Here is a 10,655-nt window from a genome sequence, read left to right on the forward strand (position 1 = left end):
TTTAATTTTCCAGCTGGAATGTCATGATGAGTGTTACATACAGTATGTTGGCTTTAAGATAACCGCATATTTAAACATAGCATATATTTTATGCTACACGTATTGCTGGAAGCTAGCGATATTTGGCTACCACAATCCACACACAGATTTGTTCTGTGATGTTCAGAAATCCAATGAAGAAAGCAGACTGCCAAGTGCCTGAGTTTTTTTCCTGGTTTAGCACAAGACCAGGGTCACATCAAGTATCCTGCCAAAAAGACCAGAAGCACAAAAACCACCAATAGGTGCAATTATTAAAGGGTCAGTATGTGTCACACCTTATGCTTGATAATACATGATAATATCCTTCTAGCAAGTGCTCCAAATTGAGTTATGTTTACAACCAAGTGACAAATTTAAAAAAAGAAAAAGGAAGTCAGGTGATTTATATTATACAGGCAAAGTGATTGAGGAGGTCAGGGTTGATAGTTAAAGATACGTCAACAATAAATGTTACTTAATAATAAAAAACAAAGAGATTCTCTAACCTTAATAAAGGTTAATTGTTGTACTGCTCCACCTATTCAAATTCAAACTAAGAAACCTTGTAAAATGGTGTCTGTGCCTAGTGTTAGCCACACCATAACCATGTGCCTCATCATTATCGTGACTAAAGGAAAACCTTTAGAAATTTTCAAGCTCATCCACCTAAGCCTTGACTGGAGCGGTAGCGGGGGAGCGAGAGTCTGTATCTTCCCCTCCAATCACGTCGCTCCGTCTCCATCTTTCTCCATCTTTGCGTCGGCCAATCGCTGTAGCCTTTGTCCAAAATTGCCGGGGCGGACCAATCGCCGCCCGCCGTCTCCATCTTTGCTCTCGGCCAATCGCTGTAGCCATTGTCCAAAATTGCGAGCCGGACCAATCGCGGTCCGCCATTTCCATCTTTCCGACGGCCAATCACGACGGCGCATCTCCAAAATTCAACCGTCCGGCCTTCACGCAGGCGCAGAAGACCTCTACTGTCATTTCAAATTTACCGCCTCGAATGATTGGAAAGACGTACAACCTTCAGCTGCCTGTAACTACAAAAGGTAAATATGTGGCTAATATCATTGTATTCCGTCAGCTGTCTAGCTTGCTCGGTGTTAACTTTTCATTCATCGCAAAACGTAAACACGCTCCTTTTTAATGTTGTATTAAATAAACTAGCGGGTAGCTAGGCAGATATTAATGATATATTAAAGAGAGAAATAACTATTAAAAGAATCGACTGTGACGTCGCATCGCATGTGTAGTTCAAACGTGACCGTTTTGCTCCGACAGCAACGTACGTTACTGTAACCCCCGGTAACGTACAGTAACGCTCTATCACTGTAACGTACTGCTTATCAGTATGCCAGTATGACGTCAGAGTATGAGAGTATGTTCTTATGTACTTTTAGCATAACATTATGAATGAAATCTGTATAGTTTTCACCTCTGTTGTCACAAAAGTCTTGAATATGCACTGTTACCAGTTACTAATAAGCTACAGTAACGTTAGGCAGTAAATCTGTCTGCTGGTAACATTCACTTCTGTTGTAACCACAGTCTTCAACATGCACCGCTGCTACTGGTAGGTTACTAGTTGATAATAATCTAGTATTCACTTCTGTTGTCATAAATAATAATAAATAATATAATATGTAGGCTACTGCTGTTAGTTTATAATTCGCTGTTTGTTTGTGTGACTGTATGCAAGTAAGAACCTACAGTGTGCACAAATATCTGTGCATTAGTAAGTTACAAAAGTGTGCACATTGTTCATATTTGTGTTATGAGCAAATATTAGCTGTATTGGTATAAATATCATTTTCCTGTTAATAACAGATTAACAAACAAAAAAAACATAGGGCCGTGGGAGAGGAGGAGGAGATCAGGCGTTTGGCCTCTGACGCAGGAAACACACCAGCACCTCGGCAGAAGAAGTGGCATGATCTACATCTGAAGGTAAACCTGGACAGAGTGACATGTGTATCATATTAAATGTAAAGCTATGACATATTTAAAGGGAACACCTTCTTATTCGCTGTCAAACAGAGATCGAAAAATGCCCAATGCAGATGAGGGGACAGATGTCACTGTTTGGAAGTGCATGGATCTGTAAATGTGGTTTTCATGTAAAGAACGTATCTGAAGTCTCTTGTGACGTGCTGGTGTTGAATACTGTTGTATTACAATTTTTTTTTATCTTGTCTGTGAACCTGTAGCCTTCCAGTTCGCTCCTTGTCTCAGTGCATCCAGGAACCTCATGTACAGTGGCACCGCAGCCAAGCAGCCAGGGCCTTCACCTGGTGAGACGCTACAGCCAGGACTCTACCTGCAGGTTCACCACCACCAAAGGATGTCTCCTTAGCTGGTGGTGAACCTTGGCATCAGTAAGTAATGAGGATTTACTTGTGCTGATATTTACATTATTATTATTAGAATTATTATTAATATAACTCCGGTTTCCTCCCACCTCTAAAGACATGCTCGTTAGGCTGATTGGTGACTCTAAATTGACCCTCGGTGTGAGTGTGAGTGTGAATGGTTGTGTGTCTCTGCGTTAGCCCTGCAATAGACTAGTGACTTGTCCAGGTTTTACCCCACCTCTCGCCCGATGCCAGCTGAGATATGCTCCAGCAACCCCCACGACCCTAGTGCAGGATTAAGTGATACAGAAGATGAGATGAGATGAGATTATTAATATACTCAACTATAAAAAATGTCCCAGTTAAGGTCATTTTTTTCTTTTTGTCAGTTTACAAAGCCACAGTTTAGTGGCTCTCATGGTGCCATGTTAAAGCCAAACTTAAGTTTGGCTGGGAAGCATTCACTTATGTAAAGTAAAGAGAATGATACATAGATAGACTTTGATTTAATAAATACACTGGTACACTGTTATCGTTTTCATGTAGCAATAACTATAGTGGGGCTTTCATGCATTCATTCCATGTTTAATTGATTTGGTTTTATTGACTGCTGTGCCAATAATGATAGATTCATTCATTCTTTACCATCTACGGTTATCTTATATTGTGAACTGTGCCTTCATTCCCTCAGACCTCTGATGTATCCAGCCCCATCACAAGCCCCACAAAAAGAAAAGTGTCACCACCTGGACGCACACTGTTTCTCCTGTGTCTCTTCCTCCTTCTCCTGTTCCTGTATCAAGCTTCTTCCATTCTGCCTCCACTGCTACAGCTGTAAGAACATATTCTACTACACAAGAGCTGCTCTTGAGTAGATTGTTATCATATCGATGTATTAAACTTATTATTTTAAGTATTTTCTTTTCTTTTTATTGAGTGTTATCTGCCACCTCCTCCTGTGTCTCCCCAGGAACCCCCTCTGCTCCTCTCACCTTGCCATTGCCTAAAAATGTGGGGATCGTACCTGTTTCAGATGCTGCCTGGCTGCCCACAAAGCTGCTAAAGACATTTCAGCAGCCCTGTGGAAAGACCAGCGTCTTTTCAAAGACCTGAAACTGTGGTATGATCCACCAGAGCCCTCCCTCATATAGCGCTTCTTCCACCACGACTTTTCTCATGGAAAAAACATGGTGTGACATTCTTTGTCAATATGTATATAATGTAAATAGTTTTAAAAGAAAAAAGTCTTAATTTGCTGCTGTTCTATTTTGTTTTTTAACTTTAACACACGTGTTTGTGAGTGTGTGTGTGAAATTTGTAATAAATTTGTTACATTTCAGTGACTGTCTTCATTTTTTACTGCAAAAATGCAAACTCACTCATAGAAAACGATAAAATTGTTGCAGTACTTCATTCAGAAATATTAAAATGACTATAAAAGTACATTTAGATACATGTGATAACACTTGGTAGTAGTCTGTGTTAAAGGCCTCATGTTCCAACGGTGGAATCGAACCAGCGACCTTTGGGTCAAGAGCCTCCTATGCTTTTCTGCAGTTAAGTGTCATATTTGGTTAAATTTCTCAAATTAATAGACCAGAATATGTGTGATTTTACTTGTGATGGACAGTAGAGACACTAATAACTACAGGCTCCTTCCATCTTTTCAAAATTTCCTCTCTTTTCCTTCTTTTTCCTTCTTTTTCCTTCTTCCCCCTTCTTCCCCCTCTTCCTTCTTCTTCCCCCGCCTATCCAGACTATTGTTCCCCAGCTTCTGGGCAGGTGTGAGGACGTGAGACTGGAAACAGAGACTGACACTCTCTCACACTCTCTCACTCTCTCAGTCTTTCCTCACACTTCACTTTTCATGTGTACAAATGACTGCAACACAATCGATGTCTTCCATACCATGATGTGTTGGAGGGATTGATTAGTTTTCCAACATAATCCTCGCTGCACCTCAGATTCTTTGTCAGCTCAATCAAAGAGCGGAGCCTTTGCTGGCAACTCGATAACCATTTGAACTTAATGGTCAGTTCCAAGTCTGCACTGCAGTATTGACGAATGGTCTGTTGTTGTTTTGAGGCTGAAATTTGATGGGCAGTCTTCCGGGACATGTTGCCTTAATAAATGATTCCTAACTTTGTGTTAACAGCATTAGCAGTATGCTAACTTGTCAAGGTGAACAGAGGCAGTTGAAGGGAGCAAACACCGGAAACCAAGACTTGTGCGTGGTTTATACCTACATTGTAGCTACTGTGTCAGACCAGATTCTAACACTGTAGCTTGATGTCCACCTCTCCAGAAATGTAACTATGCATCACACTAATCATATCATATTTTACTATTTCTGGATGCTTCTCCATGGCTGCAATTTTCAAATTGGTGTTTTGACTCAATAAAGCCGGAACACATTGAGGGACGGTTAACCTGTGTGGCAAAAAAAGGCACATTGCCACCGAGCATGTGGGCAGCGTTTTTACAGAACAAGCCAGATTGAAGAGTGCACAGGCAGAAATGGCTCACAGCGGCGTTGGCTACGAGCGTAGGTTACGCCATCTATGTCCCGCAGACGTATATACCGCGCTTCAGGGGACACCACTGATCTTATATACTGTATATCCTCTAATAGTGGAAAGAGCGGGGGCAGGCTTTTATTAGAGGGAGGGTTTTATTTCCAGTTGTCTATCTTTCCGTATTTGAGCTCAGTTTTCCTATCATTTGCGTACCATATGTACCATCAGCAGCCATGCAGGATTAATAAAATATTTAAAAACCATCTCCTTCAAGTTCACTCAAATATCCTTCTTTGTGCCACGCTGCTAAAGCACTGTGTTGTTTTGATCGTGTTTCGTTTAAAATCTGGGTTCATGTGGCACTTCAAATGTAACTACTGCCATCTGTGGCATATGTGTGTTACTACATCTATAATTGGCCGACAAGCGCACCCGAAAACCACGCCCCCGGCCATTATAAGAGACTTGGCTATCAATTGAATACCGGCCACTATTCAGGAGGAAATAGCCTACGGTATATATATTTATAGTCCAATTTCCTGTTCCAGTCTTTAACAAATATATTTTAATCCTTCCATGGCAGCCTAATCAATAATCACTCTGATTGTACAGGTTGTCCATCAGAAATCAAGGTTCAGCACTTGTTAGATTGACCTCTAGAGAACAGCTGCATTATTCATGAGGAGCGACGCGTTCACTGCGGCCTTGTATTTGTGTGACTTCTGCAGATTTATATTGTACCATCTGCTCCAGTCCACGCAGCAGAGCATTATAGAAAAGTTAGAAGGTTGAATGTTCCCACATAAATCACACAGTGTTATGGGTGGAAACAACTCGGGCAAAGTTGAGCAACTGTGGTGAACGCCGACGAAAAATAAATCATTTATCACCTCTAACTGCACCACTGAGCCATGCAGTGGTGAAATAGAGGAGGTGGGCTCAGGAGCGCTTTGTCACAAAAACAACCGCAATGGGCTGGTGCTCTGAAGTGCTCGGCTACAATCTGTGAGTTGCGATTCAAATGGAGGTTGCGAGTCAGACGTGGGGGTAATGGAAAAGCTGGCTGAACTGTCACTGTAATTTCAGGAACAGGTTCTTAGTTAATTGCACCGTTAGAAGGAAACGGCGAGATTTTCTACTGTCGTCTATTGTTTTACTCCAGCAAAAAGAATCCTAATATCCTAGTTAACACCTTGGCCCCGCCGTTAGTGCTCCTAATGAGACCAATTTGCAGACAGTGGTTTTAGTTAACGTGTTACCTGAAGGTGTGAAGACATTTCATAGCGGTCATCAGTGTGGGAACTTTATAGTTTGCCCTTTTTTTTATTTTAAGGAAGCCACATTTTAAGTTTAGATTGAATCAGAATTTCCTTTAGGTGTTCACTCCTGAATGGGGGAGAAAAAAAATAATAAAAAAAACAGCGACAAGTCAGCAGCTTCCTCTCTGTACTCATTTCCCTCGGACCTATCTGAGAGATCAGAAGGTGTCGCAGATTTATGGCTCCGTAGACTTGACCGGTGACCAATCGGATTCAGCAGATAATTGCTGAGTGTGAGCCGTTATCAAGCGGACAACCAAGGTACTGTGATTTATTACCCAGATTCTCAGGTTTAACTTCATGATGCGAGCTGTCGGGATGAGAGGAGGAGGAGGTGGAGGAGAACAACGGGGGTGCAGAGGAGAAGAGCTGAAACTGTAAGATTGTAAAATGAATTGCTGGCAAGGAAAGTTGTTCTGCTCTCTGTGGTTTTAAAGCAATTAACTACATGGAGACGGCCAGGCTGCACGGAGAAACGTGCTGAAATTTCAACATGGCAACAAATAAAGTGTGGTAAATGCTACGAGAGCATGAAAAAACAACAAAAAACAAAGTGATCCACTGCCGCAGCTCATTATCAGCAAATGGTTATAAAAATATAAAAGTACAGTCAGTCAAAAAATTTTTAATTATATGATGTTAATGGGAAATATAGCTGTAATAGAAAACAACAGAAACAAACCTTCTGTCTTACATTTTCCCACTGGGTCTTAAACACAACACAAAACAACTTTAAAGCGCAAGTGTGTAGTCTGACACTATGACGTGTAATCATTTATTTGTGTCAGGGTGTGCATGATGCCCTGCAGGGCAATCCAATACTGAATTAATGCAGTTTCTTGCGCAAACACATAACACATATCTGAGCATATTTGTGTAGTTATTGTGCATTGAACTGTATAATTAAACATTCATCAGAGGTAATTTATATTGCATTATATTTACAACATTAATATTTGTCCCTGATCTGGGTTTAAACCTGCTGGCTGGCTGGGGCCTTTGAGTGGAGTTTGCATGTTCCATGCTCTGCCTCTGCCTGCATGGGTTTCCTCCATGGCTTCTTCCCACAGCCCTCTGGAGTGGTGATCTGTCCTGGGTGTGCCGGACCTCGCTGTCAGTGCTACCACTTCTGTGCTCTTTAGAGGTTTTTTGACAGTGTCCATATAACACATAATACATCCCACATGGCCCCATCTTAACTCTGTGTCTCTCTCTTCTTTCCTATTCATGCAGTGTTTAAATCGATCGACGTTTTGACTATAGAGAGTCAATACAAAGAGTCACATTGCTTTATTTTTCTGCGTCTAGTTCCAGGTGGTCTGGATTAAATTTATCTGAATAATGTATTTCCTTATCTCATTTTGCATCATACACCGATCAGGCACAACATTATGACCACCTTCTTTATATCGTGTACTTCTCCCTTGTGGCTCCAAAACTGTTGTGACTCTTCACAAAACGGACGTGAGCCTTCTGAGGGCGTCCAGTGGTGTCTGGTAACAGGAAGTTGTTAGTGGGGGCCCTCTGGGTCCTATGTTGTTGAGGGAGAGGGGCCTCTGGGGATCAGACTTGTTTCAGTGCATCCCACAGGTCAACACTTTGTGCTGTTTTTCATGTTTTTTTTATATTTTGTTTTCATCCTGAACCTTCTTTGTGTGTGTGTCAGCTGCATCCTTCTGGGGATTGCTATCACAAATAGTCAGTCACTTTCTTCTTCTTCTTCTTCTTCTTAAAACTGACTTAGAATGATTTTGGATCCAGCCATATACATTTTAATTTCTGATTTACTCAAGTTCTTTAATATGATTCAGATATAATTACACTAGCATAACACATCAGTTCACATAGCAGAATATAAATGTCTCATGTTTCATCTAAATGTTTATCTTCACCAAAGACTAACCACTTCTTCTGTGACTGCAAAGCATTTCAACAAAAGCCGTCTTTAATAATTGCTTGACAACCGGATGCATTTTCTTCTTCTCTGGACATTGTTTATGTATGACTCAATTTGTGCGTGAAGAGACAAGGCCAAAGGGAGCTGCTGTTGTGTGGGCAGCAGATGACATCAATGGTCTTTTCAAGGACATCCCAAGGTAACCAGGGAGCTCACACTCCTCGGCACATCGCTGCTCCATTTGCCAAAGGCCACGACGGAAAGCTCTCTTGCCGTTTTCCCTCATCTCATTGTGACGACAGGCCCTTTCAGAATGCCACCCACAAGGGCCAAAAGACGATTGCTGGAATGCGATTGGCTCTGCCGCCATGCCCGGTTGCTATGGAGCAGCTCGGCTTTCTGATGTTCATGCGTCTCGAGAGGATGAAGTGACGCCTGCATGGCAGGACTGGTAGGTGATTTGTCATATGTCTCTTAAATTAGAGGCAGATGAGATTAAAGTTTAATGACTTTTAATGATCGCTAGGAGGAAAATGGGTCACTTCGGCTGCAAATAGGCGAAGACGCTGTGCAGGAAAATAGGACATTAATAGCAAATGTACAATGTTGACAATGTAAATGCTAAAATCAATACGAAAGGAGCAGAGATGAAGCTGGTGAGTGCAAACCTGCAAAGAGAAAGGAAATGTAATTGAGAAACATAATGTAAAGCTGTATTATCTCTGAATGGGAATAATGAGGCTTTGTGCCAGGTTTTGGCAAAAATGTGTCGTATTGGTGGAAAGTGAAATACATGTGGATGGTTCTATCAGAGCACAGTATTTTCCTCCCTGAAAACTTTCTCTTAAAATCTTAATCAAACTTAGTTATCCTTAAAATAAGGAGTGCTGATCAGTTGCAGTACAGGTCCTGGAGAAATCTTTAACATCATGGAGAATTGCATTATATTCCACCCATAGCCCTGACAACCTGCACCAAGGAGACAAAAATGTCCATAAATCAGGCCTTCTTTATGTGGCTCACAATGAGCTTAACAACATTTCTGTTAACAGAATGTCTCCTTCCTGGACTGTGAACATTGTCCTCTGATTGTCGAGCCACCAAAAAGTCTTTATCAAGAACCTGGAGGAACTAAACCTGAGGGTTTGAAAAACGTGACTTTGAACTCGTAGAAATGAGGCTGAACTGCAGTTCATATAATGTCCCCATAGATAACTCACCTGTTTAAATTCTATCAAGGCTTAAAGCTCTGAATTATGTAGGACGTGGCTGCCTTGAGGGACATTTGAATGTCCTCACAGGTTGCCAGTTATGTGCTTTGGCACTGGAGTTAGGTGGAGTCAGACACTGCCAAGATGGCGTCCGGAGACACCGCACTGAACTTCAGACACAGTCTTCAGGTAATCTGAGTCTGGAACTGTATCAAATCAATGTGGTTAGTCCAGTGTTGAGTGAGCCATTGCTACTTTTGTGGTCGCTAGTCTCACTCACTCTGTAAAAACACCACCCAAACGCTAGCCATGTGAAATGCTGTGTCTTTTTTGCCAGTTGGGTTAATTGTTGTTTCTACTTCCTGTTTCTCTTGCTGCTTCCTGCTTCATTTTCAACCGTGACGACTGAAACCTTTCAGTCATTTGACTGAAGACGAGTCATACGAATGTTTGTATCTCCGAACCTCCTCAGTGCCTTCCGTCTTGTTTGATCCGAAACAATCGATTCAGAGATTGCGAAGGAGAAGCATAGGTGGCTACGTGCATTAGCCTGTTGGGATGACAAATGTCGCTGAAACACAAGAGGAAACCTGGAGTGCAGTCCTGCCACAAAACAAATCCATTTGTTATATATCACGTGGGACACTGATACAATAAAGACTGAACTACACGCATAATTCTTTTAGAATAAATTCAGTGGAAGTTTGTAATTGTAAATAAGTGCTTTTTTTGTCTTTTTATCCAGTCCAGAAATTGCAAGATGTATTTTTCTTTTGTCTGTATTAGATTGCATATATTTGGGCTGGGTTTAAAAGTCTTCAAATATCCATTCCCCTCTGTGTGTGTGTGTGTGTGGCTCAGGGAGATCCAACTTTGACAGATACTTGTTTTGGGAGGAAAAACATTAAGGCCTGCCTCCTGTTCAATAACTCCTGTAGTAGCACAAAATAATGCAATTTCTGTATTACAAAAAAAGCATCGGCCTCTAGGGGAGTGTTGTTCTGTAGAACTCAGGTTCAGGTAACTGTCTTTGGTGGGAACCATCAATGGGGCAGATTACAACTGAAGTAAGCCGTTACTAACATGTTGACTCAACTCCGACTTCTCTTTTTTGTGAAAGGCCAGACTTTTGCATTCACAAATTTAAATTTCAACACCGACTTTGACCTTGTTAACGAAGCTTTCACGAAGCGCGACCCCACTGTATCAAAAGTATCTTCACCGGCTGCAAATAATTCATCTCGGGGAAACCAAACTCCAGTTGGCTGCACTACACTCCTCCACCTTGTAGAATCCATTATACTTGTTGATTATCTTCTAATTAGAAAGTAAATGTTGCC

The 10,655-nt window shown here is 41.5% G+C and overlaps 1 long non-coding RNA gene across 1 annotated transcript; it reads left to right on the forward strand.

Annotated features, from left to right (window-relative positions):
• Positions 1 to 1,016: 1,016 nt before the first annotated feature.
• LOC124998143 lies at positions 1,017 to 3,502 on the forward strand. Its single transcript, XR_007111029.1, has 5 exons — positions 1,017 to 1,070; positions 1,849 to 1,968; positions 2,229 to 2,396; positions 3,064 to 3,206; positions 3,343 to 3,502. It is a non-coding gene; the product is annotated as an uncharacterized LOC124998143 (long non-coding RNA).
• Positions 3,503 to 10,655: the final 7,153 nt, after the last annotated feature.

The sequence above is a fragment of the Mugil cephalus genome, chromosome 20 (assembly GCF_022458985.1).
Source record: "Mugil cephalus isolate CIBA_MC_2020 chromosome 20, CIBA_Mcephalus_1.1, whole genome shotgun sequence".
In the NCBI taxonomy this organism is placed as follows: domain Eukaryota; kingdom Metazoa; phylum Chordata; class Actinopteri; order Mugiliformes; family Mugilidae; genus Mugil; species Mugil cephalus.